Source organism: Orcinus orca, chromosome 2 (assembly GCF_937001465.1).
Source record: "Orcinus orca chromosome 2, mOrcOrc1.1, whole genome shotgun sequence".
NCBI lineage: Eukaryota > Metazoa > Chordata > Mammalia > Artiodactyla > Delphinidae > Orcinus > Orcinus orca.
The window spans coordinates 8,335,223-8,349,830 of record NC_064560.1 but is presented as its reverse complement, the minus strand read 5'-3'; the positions used below and the strand labels follow the sequence as shown (position 1 = coordinate 8,349,830).

General features: G+C 43.0%; 1 pseudogene; it reads right to left on the bottom strand.

Moving 5' to 3' along the window:
• Positions 1-11,728: 11,728 nt before the first annotated feature.
• Positions 11,729-12,370, bottom strand: LOC101277217 (ADP-ribosylation factor-like protein 6-interacting protein 1; annotated as a pseudogene).
• Positions 12,371-14,608: the final 2,238 nt, after the last annotated feature.

Sequence of the window (14,608 nt, the reverse complement as noted above, 5' to 3'; positions counted from 1 at the left end):
CTAAGCTTCTGGAGGCTGCAGGCATTCCTTCACTTGTGGCCGCATCCCTGCAGTCTCTGCCTCTGTCTTCATGACACCTTCTCTGTGTGTGTGAAGTCTCACTCTGCCTGTCTCTCTGTTTTTTAAATAAATTTATTTATTATTTTATTTTATTTTTGGCTGCGTTGGGTCTTCGTTGCTGCGCGTGGGCTTTCTCTAGTTGTGGTGATCGGGGGGCTACTCTTCGTTGTGGTTCGCGGGCTTCTCATTGCAGTGGCTTCTCTTGTTGCTAGAGCACAGGCTCTAGGTGCGCGGGGTTCAGTAGTTGCAGCACGCGGGCTCGGTAGTTGTGGCTCACGGGATCTAGAGTGCAGGCTCAGTAGCTGTGGTGCACGGGCTTAGTTGCTCCACGGCATGTGGGATCTTCCCGGACCAGGGCTCGAACCGTGTCCCCTGCATTGGCAGGTGGATTCTCAGCCACTGCGCCACCAGGGAAGCCCTCTGCCTGTCTCTTATAAGGACTCTTATGATGGCATTTAGAGCCGCCCTGATTCTCCAGAGTAATCTCTGTGCCTCAGGATCCTCAACCACATCTGCAAAGACCCTTTTTCCATATAAGGTCATACGCAGAGGCTCCAAGAATTAGGACGTGGGTCTTTTTGGTCTCCTTGTCAGATTGACTCCAGAGCAACTAAACTTCAAGACAAGACGGTGGTATTATAGACAAAGTTCTGGCTGGGAGTTGGGAGACCTTAGTACAACTACCCATGTAAATTTTTAATGTCTCCAGGCCTCAGTTTCTATATCTACAGGAATAATAACACATGGCTTATTCCCTCTACAAAGTTGTTTGGGTAAAATCCTGCGTGTGAAAGTGATGTGAAATATTGAAATCCACGGTCATGGTTTTAGTCTGGGCCGTACTTGAGGAGGTGCAGTTGAGCACCTTACTTCTGTATCACAATTCTCATCTTTGCCATTGAATGAAATTCCTAGGTAAGTAAATTCTTCCTGTGGCACTAGTGGTGCCCAGGCCATAGGGGAAGTTAACCTGGATTTTCTCCCAAATGTTTGAGACAACATAGCATTGAAGTTTGGAGTGTGTCCTCTGGTATCAGACCTCCTGGCTTTGAAGTCCAGCTTGATCGCTTCCTAGTGGCACCATCTTGGCCAGTTCGGGGTGTGATATAATACAGCATCCTCCCAGCTCTATATCGGGACAATTTAATGTGAAGAACTCCTAACCAGTAGAAGGAGCTTAGCTCCTAAACGGGATAAAAAGCATCCAAGGGGTACAGAGGTTGCAGCCACTGCGTCTTGGCTGAAGGAGAGGAGACAATAAAGGGACTTAGGATGAAGGGAGGGGCCCACTCCCACCTCCACCTCCATCCCCCTAAGCCACCCCCAACCCCAAGGCTGGGAGTCACTCCCTTTCCGAGAAGCTGTGGCTACCTCGTGAACACGTAGCCTGCTAGTGGGGAGAGACGTTCCCGAAGGTGGACCAGAGCTGGTCTGCAGAAACAGCTCCCAGTGAGGACACTGTGGCCCGAAGTGCAGCTGGACTCCTCCAAGCTAGCCACCGGGCTCCCACCTGAATACCTACTATGGAGGGTCTTCCTGGGGCTGTGGCCTTGCAGTGTCTCTCTGGCGCCCTCTGTTGACAGCCTCACATTCCGCCAGCCTCCCGCTCACAGAAGGGTGGGTTTGGAGCTGAGAGACAATACATTGATAACTGGCAGTTACTTATTGATACTAATCCTCTTAGAATGCCTTATGGTAAGAACTGAAAACTGGGGGTAAGAACTATACCCCCCCCCACAGAATTATTGTAAAAAGTAAATGAATTAAAGCATGTAAGTGCTCACGGGGACTTCCCTAGTGGTCCAGTAGGTAAGACTCCGTGCTCCCAAAGCAGGGGGCCTGGGTTTGATCCCTGGTCGGGGAACTAGATCCCGCATGCATGCCGCAACTAAGAGTCCACATGCTGCAACTAAGAATCCTCATGCCGCAACTAAGAAAATCCCGCATGCCACAGTGAAGATCCTGCATGCCGCAACTAAGACCCAGTGCAGCCAAAAAGAAAGCATGTAAGCGCTCAGGTAGGGGGCTAACACGGTGTAGGTCAGCTGTTCCAACTGGCTCTTATTTATTACCTCATCCCATGCCCATGTCATGAGCTGATATCAAGAGAAAAATGGGACACTGCCTCTGCCTTTATGAGCGTCATCTTTAGGACCTTCATTAGATGGTCAGATGTTAGATGCTTCCCAGGTATATTCTGAGGACTAATACTATCTCAAAGCCTACCTTTAGGAAATTAAAGAACTTTTTCCCATTCTATATTGGTTTGCAGGGGGAGGGTTAGCTCTTTTTAGCAGAGAAGTACGCATGGTATCTTTCTATTTGATTCCTTAACTAGAGAAATCAGTGCCAAATAAATGAATTTGTTCAACCAACATTTATTAACTTCTACTATGTCTCAGGCATGGCATAAGTGATAAATACTATGAAGAGTAATAAAACTGGGAACAAGAATGAACTTGATCCTTTTTCTCAAGTCCCACTACCTAAAAAGAAGTGTGTGTGTGTGTGTGTGTGTGTGTGTGTGTTTTGGTGCCAGTTCCATGTGTATCCTGTGATTCTGTATCAGTTGTGGAAACCAGAAACCCCAGGATCCCAGGAGAGCCTGTGCTGGGAATATTTTCATTTCCACCTAGAGATTTCGGTTAAATTTGAGTTAGGTTCTCATTTTTAAATCTTCCCTTCATATTATAAACATGTTCTCTTCTTCAGTCAACTCAGACTCATTGTACCAAGTTGCACAAATACTCAGAGGGCCGTAAAGTCCTCTCCTGATTGGCAATAGCATTAATTCTCTTCACTGCTAGATTGGTGGTGATTACGTCTGGTGAGTTGCTAAACAGTCTTTCTCACCTGTATGTCAACATCTCCTTAAATCTGAGTAGGTCCTCTGTGTTAAATTCACCTTTTAAAATTCTTCCTCTTTTAAATATTCATGGAAATGGCCAGTCTCCATCCTATGAAATAAAAGTAGAAGTTTTAGACTAATTTTCCATTCAATTCCCCCATTCCAAAGACCTCAGAAACAGGTCTGAAAATTATAGGAACCACAAATTTGAAAAGTGTTAGTTTGATATGTCTGAAATTAATGCTTTAATTTATTCACAGTATGTCTTCACACATCGCTGTTCTCTGTAATTTATACCATATACAGTCTACTCAAGTTAATGTGTGAAGCATGGTTAAATTATGCCTAAAAGGGAATATGAAAACTATCTACAATATGGTGACGGGGAAAGGGTCTAAGTAGGAGTAATGGGGCAAAAATGAAATGAGACAAATTGAAACAGAAATCTCAGAATAACTGTCAGGTATCAAAGATGTGCCTAACTGGAATAAGTTCTTCAGAAGAAGACTTTGGAACTTTTAGAGCAAGTCTACTGGAAATGGATTAGACAAAGTTCTAGAAAATATTTCCATAAAGAACACTTAATTGTACACGGGGCCCAATAACGTGGGCTATGTAATCTATTGGGCTTTCGTGTGTTTCACATCTTCGGTTTTCAGTCTTTAGTTAATTATGTCAAAGAAGGTTTGGGATAAAGATCAAATGAACAAATTCTATAGAAAGAGAGGCGTATTTTGTTAATACGATTTCTTATGTTCTTTTCCCCAATGTGTGTAACATGCTGACAGGACTTTCATTCATTTTCTGTTGGCTAATTTAATGCTGGTCAAAGTTTGGTAAAGCCACAGCCATACCTCCGGAGGCTGCAGTCTGTTCTCCACTCCCCTGGCAGAGTGGCTTCGGTCTTTTTCTGAAGGAGTCTGGGTGAGAACTGTGAAGGCAGAATGGTCTCTGTGATTCAGTCTTGTTTGGTTTTGGAGATTAATAATACAATGCTAATTACTGTTTGCAAATGTTAGCAATTTGGAGATTACACTCATTAATTCACTGAAACCCCTATCTATGCGCAAAGCACTTGCTTCTAGGTTTTAGGCCCTTAGGAAATACAGATCTGAGAGACTTCTCCTGCCTTCGGTGAGTTTACAGTTTGGGGCCGTCACTTCTAAAACGCTGAATGAAACATAGGAAATGGAATTCAGATGGTGAGTGATTGTGGATGGGGAGAGAGGACGTGCTGGAGGAGGCCTCCAGGTTGGCGAGTATGGGTTCATTTCCCTCTGTGATGCTTAATGGACTTGTTTTAGGCTTCTCCAGAGAAACAGAACCAATAGAAGAGCTATAGATATATAGATATACGAATACATATACATACTGTGAAAATTAATGAAGGGAACTTCACTGAAATGGAGTTGGGAGGCAGAACAGTGATCACACGCATACCGCTTGAGGTCAATACAGATGCCAATAGTAAGAGACCTACTTTGTATCTCCAGCACGAAGTGACACTACTTTAATACGGCCAGTAGGAGGAAGAAAAATTTTCTCTCTGTCTGGCAACAGCTCAGCCAATTAGAGACTGTTACAACTCAGCCAATGAAAAGCCACTATACTTCCAACTCCCAGTTTCCTCCAATGGACTCTTTGCTTGTAAGAGCCCCTCCCAACTCTCCCTTCTCCTCTATAAAAAGTTTCCTCTCCTGTGTTTTACCAGACTTGCAGGTGGTTCGCCATAGTTGCGTACCGTGAATGGCAACTCTTTGCTGCCCCAGTATAAACCCATTTTCCTGGTAAAATAATTGGCCGCTTTATTGTTTTCGGTTAACAGTAGACATTCAGATTATACAGATATACAGATATACAGACATACAGATAAAGAGATTTATGTGAGGAATTGGCACGTGTGATTACGAAGGCTGAGAAGTCCCATGAAATGCATCTGCAAGCTGGAGACCCAGGAAAGTTGGTGGTGTAATTCCAGTCTGAGTCTGAGGGCCTGAGAGCCATAGGAACTGATGGTGCAAATCCCAGTCCAAGGTCAGGAGAAGGTCAGTGTCCCGTCTCAAGCAGGCAGGTAGCAAGCAAAAGGGGCAAATTTCTCCGTCCTCTGCCTTTTTCTATTCAAGGTTCTACCGATGCCCTTAATGGATTGGATGATGCCCACCCACACTGGGGAGGGGGATCTACTCTACTGAGTCCACTGATTCAACTTCTAGTCTCATCCAGAAACACTCCCACAGATATACCCAGAAATAACGTTCAATCTGGGGACCCGATGCCCTAGTCAAGTTGACACATAAAATTAACCATCATGACTCTGAAGTCATATTTCAGCAGAATAGCATCCTTTCAAACGGAGCGCTGAACGTGCGAAGTCGTTTTTGGACTTCTTCGGAGGAGACATAAACAGCACTGTCATCTGTTACTGCCTGTGCCTTCACTCTGAAGCCTCTTCCTAGTTCCCTGATCTGTTCTCAGGGAAGCTCTGCTTTTGCTCAGGCTGAATCTTACCATTGACTCAAACTCACCTGGGAGCCCCCATCCTATTCAGGCAACAGGGGATAGTTGTACGAGCAGGAAGCTGCTTCGCACTCATTGCTTTCCATAGCTACTGCTGCCCCTAATCTTGTACGGGCTCTGTTGCATCCTTGCTGGGGGACCAAACAGGCTCATTTCACCTGTGAAATCCTTTGTAGTTAAAACCTTTTTTTTTCTTTTTTCTTTTTCTTTTTTTTTGCGGTACGCGGGCCTCTCACTGATGTGGCCTCTCCCGTTGCGGAGCACAGGCTCCAGACGCGCAGGCTCAGCGGCCATGGCTCACGGGCCCAGCCGCTCCGTGGCAATGTGGGATCTTCCTGGACCGGGGCACGGACCCGCATCCCCTGCATCGGCAGGTGGACTCTCAACCACTGCGCCACCAGGGAAGCCCTGTCGTTAAAAACCTTTGCTCAAGAATGCTTTGATGAGATCTGTATCTAGTGGAGGTAATGTAGCAATAGTTTTTAAAACAGCAAAGCAAAACAAATAAATTAGATATCTGCTATGAAACTTGGGTAATTTGGTGATTCTTCTGGTTTTATAATTTGATTATTAGTAATCAATAATCTATATAGATACATCATAAAATTCTAATAATTTTACTAATTTAACTGAAATAGTGTATAACTGTGTAAAAATATATTCCATAGTTGCTTCTAAAATAATGATTTAGCCCTATGAGCTGAGACTGCAGTAGTTTCATTTTCTGAAGAATTAGGGTGAAATGTCTTTTTTTTTCCTTCTTTTATGAGAATGATCAGGATTGAAGATAAGAAAGTGCGAATTAGCCAGATTAGACTGTATTTTATCACTCCAAATTTTCACTTTTCTACTCAATTGTATTAGTGTTTTTCAAGGAAAAACAAATCATGGGTTTTTTGAACACTTTGGCCGATGACTACCCTCAACCGTCTTTAAGTTTTCCGGGTCGGTGTAGTTCTATTTCATCGTAGCATCTTTGATCTGCCTCATGTCAGTTTGGCAATGTTGATTTCCTTCCGATTTTTAAACATTCCTATAAGCTCTTTGCTTTGAAATTCCTAGCTCCCTTTCCTGGAGCTGAGAAGAGACTTTGAGCTCATCTGTACTTGCTGACAAGTACATTTTCATGTGGCTACCACACCATATATTCGAAGGACCAGCTGACTTGGTCTCTGTCTGTAGGACACCAATAAAACATTTCCAGCTACTTAAGCATCTTAATGCTGCAGACTCCCTCTGTCTGATCTTGACGTTTTCAGAGACTGCTTTTTTGATATTTTGATGTTTCAGGTATGTTTTCTTGTGGGCAACTCAAGAGGCAGTGTATGCCTAGGAATTCCCACTTTGAAGCCTAAGGTTTTCACTCTTGGTTGGTTATCATAAATTAGGGTTACCAGAGCTAGGTAGCAGCAAACAATCAAACAGAAGCACCCAGTTAAATTTGAATTTCACATAAAGAATGAATAATTTCTTAGTATGCCCCCAATATTGACGGGATAGACTTATAGTTTATTTTTAAAATCATTCATTCTTTACGTGAAATTCACATTTAACTGGGTGGCCTATATTTTATTTGGCAACCCTATCATTAACAGGAATTTCCGTTCCGGCAGCTTCCCTACACTTTAATCTCCAGAACTTCACCCAGGGTTCAGAGGCCAGAGAGAAGGGGAGGGGATGGGGATGTAGGAGGGCTCTTGGGACTTTCTGGAGCTTTAAACACCATCTTAGGCCTAGAAAAGTGGTGCTGAGGTACCCGGAAAAGGAAGAGGTCCTCAGGAATGAGGTAGCCCCAGATGTGAGAAACCTCCTCGTAGGACTGCTTTACCCAGCCATTGAAATCAATACCAATTTAACCAGCTTCCAGCAGGACTGCAGCAATATTTATCAGTGAGTATGTTCCCTCAATTGTTCACCTGGGCGCTATAGCCGGGCCATGTTGTACCTGATGATGTCCTAACAGTATATCTGGTTAAGGTTGCCCATGATGCTGTGTAGTGAAACGTAATTCTGCCTGTAAGTTGTTGGTATGACAAGAGAAAAAAATACTTGAGGATTCACAGCCTCTCCCGCTTCTCACCTTGGCAAGGAGAATCCTGTCTTCACTGGCACTGTGTCTCTGGTCCCGGGTTGCCCTGCACCAGGTTCATGGGAGAGGGAGCTGCTGAGGACAGTTCCACCGATCTCAGAAAGTGACAAAAGGAGAAAGGAACAGGTTCAGAAGATGAGAGCGGTAATGCAGAAAAGGAAGAAGGCGATGTGTGTGTGTTTGTGTGTGTGTGTGTGTGTGTGTGTGTGTGTGTGTGTGGAAGGGGGGGATATGAGACAGAGGGGGAGAGGGGAGTTTGGAGGGGAAATGTAGAGAAAGAAGGGAGTCTGGAGGCACTGTTCCTGTGAAGATTTCAGAGAGGAGAAAGAAAGAAAGAGGATTTTCAAGAAATTTTGCTGGGGTTGGTAAGATCTGTCCCCTTTTGGCATTTTCTGAGACACTGTGGTTAATATTTATATTTATCTAATGACCTTTTGCTGTCACAGTGATGTTTCCTTGGGATGTGAATTATCCTCGGGTACACCTACATACAACCTAGCTTATGCTGTTCATACAAAGTGAAGAGGGGGAAAAGCGGGGCAGTAAGAATCCACCAAACTCTGATCAAACAGATGTTGCGCAGCAAAACTGTAAAACTAGTGCCTCGTCTGTTCCATCTTTATAAGATTCCCTGGGAGCACTAAAACAGTTATTCTCAACAGGAACATTAAAAAAATAAATTGACATCATCTTTTCATGTCTTCATGACACTGTGGATTTCCTCTTTACCTCCTTTCCTCCCTTTCCCCTCATATAGATAAATATATGTGTGACATGATGTGTGACCATGAGATAAACATTTTTGTCATGCAAAGTAGAACTTACACTCCAAATTAATGGAATTTTTTCCCCGAAGTTGTCGACGTGGATGTTGAAATCTTTGCATTTATGCATCATTGCGTTGCATTTGAACATTGCCTTGTTCAAAAACACTGGGGTCTCTGTTTTGGAATTACCTTCAGAGTTTACGTCAAATTATTTTGATTGTTCTCAGTAATGGAAAATCTTCATCCTTAAAGACGCATTTGACTTTTGGAAACAGCCAAAGACAATTTGGAACATACTGTGATGGGTAAAGTATGTAATCATAACAGGTAACACTTTTGGATAAAAACAAAGTAGCAACATTAATGAGACTTTTTGTATAGCTCCTCAACTGAAAATAATTATAAAAATAAGTCATTCTAAATGATTTTTGAGCAATGGATTGAGTTAAATGAAAGTATAGTCCCCCACAAAACTATTTTAAAATAACTGTTTGTTTGGGACTGTGTTTATTCATTTGTTTATTGACCCATTCATTCAAAATTCGTTCAATAAACATGCCTCGTGGACCTACCTAATCTTAGACGTTGGTTTTGAGAATACTAAGATAAAAAGACTCAGTTCTTGTTCTTAGAAACTTGTAATTCCATTGGAAAATTGATATATAAATGCACAGTTAGAGTATACATATCTGAAACCTTTGATGGGTTTTGGAATTAAGAATATTTCACATTTTTGTGAAGATGGGATTCCAGTGACTACGGCTGCGGAACAATTACCCCAAAACTTAGTGCCCTAAAGCAACAAAAATGTTTATTTTTCTCATATATCTGCATTTTGTGCAGGGCGTGGTGGTACCATCTTGTCTTTGTTCCATTCGGCCAACAGTTGGGGCACCTGAATGCCAAGGGCAGTCAACATCCAAAGGCATCACTCACTCACACATCTGCCAGTTGATGCTGGCTGGTGGTTGAGACCTTAGCTGGGGCTGTGGGCAAGTGGTCTTACCATGTGGCTGGGCTTCCTCATGATATGGTGGCTGGGTTCCAAGGGAAGAATTCTGAGAGAGAGGAGAACTGGCAGAAGGCATATCATCTCTAATGACTCTGCCTTGGAAGTCAATGGGTGTCATTCACTGCTTTTACTCATCAAGTCCATATTAATATTACTCTCATTTTCAAGGGGAGAGGAAATAGAACTCACCTCTTGATGAGTAGTGAAAGTTCTAGAACTTGTGGCACGAGAAATATTGCAGTAGCCATTTTTGGAATGGGCCTCAGGTATATATGCTACATGTTACATAGGAACGCCAGTAGGGTCTGAGGCTTCACTCTAATGAAACTCATTAATATTTCTGCAACAAAATTAGAATCCATTGAGGTTATAAATACAAATAGTTCAGTTTTTGCCATCCAATGAGTTACCAAAAAATATTTTCATTTTCATAGATTTTTCTGGATTTCAGACTTCCCAGTAAGTGACTTTTGATCTGTAATCTAACTGGTGCTGATGGAGGCTATAGGTATTCATGACAGACTGGGAAGAAAAGATTGCAGAAGGACTGTGGGGGAGGGTAGTGCTAAGAAATCTTCACACAAGAGGTAGCTGTAAAAGGAGTTAGTTAGGAAGGACCTTCCAAACCAAAGAACCAGTGTATGCAAAGGAATGGAAGTCTGAGAGAACATGGCGTGTGTGAAGAAAAGTAAAATTTTCAGAATAGCTGGAATATGTACATGAGAGTGTTAGGGGCCAAATCATGAAGAGTCTTGGATGCCATATTATAGAATTCGGACTTCATCTGGTAGAGACAGTGTGAGTCCGATTAAGGATTTTTTGTAACTTTTAATTTTATATTGGAGTATAGCTGGTTAACAATGTTGTGATCGTTTCAGGTGCACAGCAAAGCGACTCAACCATACACATACATGTATCCATTCTCCCCCAGACTCCCCTCCCATCCAGGCTGCCACATAACATTGAGCAGAGTCCCCTGTGCTATACAGTAGGTCCTTGCTTGTTATCCCGATTAAGGATTTTTTTGGGGGGGGTGGGGGGATTCCAGCTTTTTTATTTTTCCCCTTTTACACAAAACAAAGTAGAAGAAATAATACAGGATTAAAACTGCAAAAGTAGTTAATTGGTAGAGCACACATACACACAAAAATCCAGATAGGAAGACAAGTTTATTTACAGTGAGGAAACACATGTAAATCATGGTAGTTTGTATACGAAACATTAAAAAAGAAAAGCCAAACATGTGCTCCCTGGGTGCCACTGTTTACAGCAATATTGAAGGGGAGAAAACAGCACTTATCTAGGGACAGATATACCACAAGGTCCAGATTTTACAACATCCGTGCAATCAATTCACAAAACTGTATTATAGCTAGTTCATCAGTTTAAGAATTGTTCCCAAATATGTCACGCTTCCAGCCCTCAGAGGTTCATTCTTACAGATTTCAACCACTCCATCTATGGGGACAAAAAGCGGCCAGTGTTACCATAAAAGGAGAATCTTGAGGCTTACCTTTAAAGGCTTATTCTGGTCTTGAAAAACTAGTAGGATTTTCTACTGAACTAAACACGGGATGAGTTTTGTTCTTTATTGGCTGGTCTTGGAGGGAAGGCCATAGACATGACTCTTAACTTCTCATGTACTTTAGTTTCAGTTAGCTGAAAATCTGAAATTAAAAGTATGCTAAAAATCCTAAATACCATCTCGTGTAAGCCTGCTACTAAAAAGTCTTTAAGGATGTACTAAGTTCAAGTTTAAGTGCAAGGGAACAAGAGTTCTAAGCCTGTCAGATTCCCCATTTGGGAGGAAGGATCAATGTTTCCAACAAATTGCTAAATTCTGCACAAGGGAGAAGCCAACACATACTAGGCCATGGAATTAGGTTCATTTTATTCCACGAGGATTCTTCTCCCACGGTATCAAGACAGAATGAGGAGTGAATCTTAATCGGTCTCTTCATCAGAAGTGGTAAACTTGGTTTGTATATTCATGAAGCCAGACAGTTGTTTAAGCAGACTGTGGAAGCAGACAGTAGAACCAGCTTCCTGTAGTCACAGACCACTCTCTTGTATCCAGCTACAGCAAAGATCAACTTGAACGGTTATCCCAAGCCACTGTTAACTGTACTAAAGGATGACGTTCACCACTGTATTGTTTTAAAAATAAGAGTTCAGTTAACCCTGGGTGAGAAAAACCTAGACAGGTGGTGATGACGAATGAGTTGTGTCCATATAAGGCCAGCGGATGAGAGCACACCCATGAAGACGCTGGGCATACAGCCTTACTTGGCAAGTCGGAATTTCTACTGACTAAGGGCAGAATGAGGGACAGCAAAGAGCTACTTCTGTAACGTGTTAGTATCCAGACAGCATAACAGACACTGTCCCCAAGGACAACGTATACGCCGTTAATCACACTGGATAAAGCAGATGCATTATTCATTTTTCTTTTCTTTTTGTTTGAGAAGCTTGTTTATCTCTCTTTTGGCCATTCCACTGTCCTTCAAAATGATTCCATGTTGGTTTAGTCCAGGAAGCAAGAGGAAGAAAGTCACTATCAGGTGTGTGAGAAGGAGCTTGTGGACTTGCTGTCCCACCCAAGCAACCACAGCAAGAGAAATGATCATGGTCATAAAGTACATTTTAGGCTTTTCTTCCTTTAGCGTAAAGAGGCGTTTCCAGCAGCCCACAGCTCTGTGTCGTTTTTACTAGATTGCTGCAAATTTCATGGAATCTCTGCTGTTGCTCAGTGGTCCATTTATTCGAGCCAAAAATTCTAGGCGCTAGAATGGGAACAAGGTAGTCAGCCAAGCACAGAAACATAACAAAACAGGAAACACCTGACAGAACGGATGGATCTAGATAGTAGATAGTCAGAAACTCCAAAGAGACCACACCCATTATGGCAGGTGGAAACCAGGCCTTTTCCCATCGGAGGACTTTATCTGCCATCAGCATCGCTTCTCTCCATCCTTGCAGCTGCTCTTCCAGACTTGCAGTCCCCGCGGCCGGCAGGTTGGTGCTGCGATTATCTCCTTCCTCCATCGTTCCCAAGGTGCCCCCTCAGCGAGAGCAAGACACCCCCCAAACTGGCTTTCCTCAGAGCCACTTGCGACAACCCTAGTGAGAGCAGGATTTTTAAAAATATTTATTTAGGCTGCACCAGGTCTTAGTTGTGGCATGCGGACTTCTTAGTTGCGGCATGCAGGCTCTTAGTTGTGGCATGCAGACTCTTAGTTGTGGCATGCATGCGGGATCTAGTTCCCTGACCAGGGATCGAACCCCCGCCACCTGCATTGGGAGCGCAGAGTCTTACCCACTGGACCACCAGGGAAGTCCCTTGATTAAGGATTTTAAGCAGAAGAGGGATGTGATCATATTTGCCCCGAGGAATGATTATTTTGGTGACAGGTAGTAGATCAAGGGGGATGAGAATGGAATTCACTTAGGAAGCTCCTCAGCGGGCAGCTGGAATTGATGATCGCCTGAAATAAGAGCAAGGATGAACGGTTGCATTTAGCTGCCGTTTCTTTTTGTTCTATAGATCAGAGTAAATCGAGAAAAGCACAATGTGGAGATGGATATGAGATGTCAGACTGTCCCTTTTCTAATTCAATTTTTTGTCCAAGTACATATATCCTCTTTGTGATGTGAAATAGCATAAGGCATAGAATAAAAACCAATGTGCTCTGTACGACATCTCATTACCCCTGGTCTTGTTCTATCAAGGCTCCCATTTTCACTCCTGTAAATGGTTTCTTCTGGGATTTACCTCCATGATCTAAGTAATGTGTTACATCTGTTACAATTAACAGAAAAAAAAACAATTGAACATGACTTAAATAATAACATTTATTCTCACATAAAGGAAATTCAGATTGGACAAGCTTCACACAGATGCTGTCTGCCTGCATCTCAACTGGCTCCTCTCGTGATCATAAGATCGAGTCTTTGGTTCCAAGAGTCACATGGAAAAAAAATCCAGTGGAAAACGAAGAGAGACTGTTCTTACTGTGAGTCTTTGTTTTCTTTAGTTTATCAGCAAATAAATCTTTATCAGAAGCTCTCCAGCTCCCTTTGCCTCCTGCGCCGCTGATTTGGCACACGTGCTGGATTACCCGTTGTTGACTTGGCCTTGTCACCACCCCTTCTAAGGTCTCCTTTGCTCTGAAGAGGAGAAGGCAGGAGCGACATTTGCTAGAATCCCCTTGAGCGTACGGTTCCAGACTAGAGCATGTGGACAGGAGGCACCCTTGAGTCAGAGCGATGGAGAGGCCGTTATTCTCCGTCTGTTTTAGCCAGAACGGTGAGCGGATGTGATACTCGGAGAAACTTCAAGGTGAGTTTTGAGCGCTTCAAGTTGAGAAGGTCAGTTGTGATTTATCTGACCACCGCTCCCTTAGGCCTTTTTTCTGGGTAAACCACCAGTTCCCTGTATTAGAACCGTTTATATCTAGCCTGCAAAGAGTAGCTTCTAGTTTCCTGACTGAGAGATGACCCTTCCTAAACATATCATTGAAGCAGGGGAAATGAATTACAGCACTGGCATAGACAAATCAGGATTTGCCCCCAGAGTTACATGGGAGGAGGATGGACATTTTAATACAATTTCTGTTCTACTAACAAAGAAAACTGGGATGGGGAAGGGGGTGTGATTCCAGCATGGAGCAAAATAGTAATACTGGGAAATTCGGCTCCTGGTAGTGGGGGATTAGCTTGGTTGGTTTCCCACAGATGACAATGATAAAATCTGGGTGAAAATATTAAAAATGAACTCTCTGAAGACTAATTGTCCAAATTCAAGAAAAAGGAGAGGAAATATAGAAGAAAAATAAATAGATCCTCAGAGAGCTGTAGGACAATACCAAGCAGTCAAATCCACGTAACGAGAGTGCCAGATGGAGTAAAGAGAGAAGAGGGAAGAAAAAATATTTCAAGAAATCATGGCTGAAAACCTCCAACTTTAGAAACACTAACTTATGGATCCAAGGAGATCAGTGAACCACAAGCAGAAGAAATACAAAGAAAACTACACTAGACCCATGACACACTGCTGAAATCTGAAGAGAAAGGAGCCAGGAGAAAATAAAACCTATACATTACATAAAGAGAAACAATAACACAAATGATGGCAGACTTCTCATCGGAAACAATGGAGGCCAGAAGAACGTGATGCACACCCAGATTCCCTCAGTGAAAAACTTGTTGCCCCAGCTGCGAGGAGCGCTGTTAGCAGACAGCCTTCCGTTGTCAGCCTCTTTCAGGCTTTGCCTCAGCTGTAGAGAGCTGCCTCGCTCAAGGTCATGTCCCTTCCT